This window comes from Leuciscus leuciscus, assembly GCF_965113295.1.
Source record: "Leuciscus leuciscus genome assembly, chromosome: 21".
Taxonomy (NCBI): Eukaryota; Metazoa; Chordata; class Actinopteri; order Cypriniformes; family Leuciscidae; genus Leuciscus; species Leuciscus leuciscus.
The window spans coordinates 32,460,710-32,460,967 of record NC_138745.1 but is presented as its reverse complement, the minus strand read 5'-3'; the positions used below and the strand labels follow the sequence as shown (position 1 = coordinate 32,460,967).

The 258-nt window shown below is 24.8% G+C and overlaps 1 protein-coding gene across 1 annotated transcript in view; it reads left to right on the top strand.

Moving 5' to 3' along the window:
* The first annotated feature begins 245 nt into the window (after nucleotides 1-245).
* dpysl4 (dihydropyrimidinase like 4) overlaps nucleotides 246-258 on the top strand; it is a 16,208-nt gene continuing 16,195 nt past the window's right edge. Inside the window, exon 1 of the mRNA XM_082151910.1 lies at nucleotides 246-258. This exon is cut by the window's right edge and continues 1,062 nt beyond it. The gene's annotated coding sequence lies outside the window, so the exon portion shown is untranslated.

Here is a 258-nt window from a genome sequence, read left to right as displayed (position 1 = left end):
TGATGGAGGATCAGAATATAGATACATAACTAATTATTCAAACTTATTTTTAAAGGTGATGCTTTTCATAAATGATTTTTTTGAATTATTTTGAATAATTGTTATGTTTTATCACTATACATGCAGTTTTCAAGATCTCAATAATTTTTTATGAATGCTCAAATAAAAAAAATAAAAAAAAATATTTGAATTGCAAAATCGCAGGTGATGGATGGATGGATGGATGGATAGATATATACACACTGAGATAGATAGATA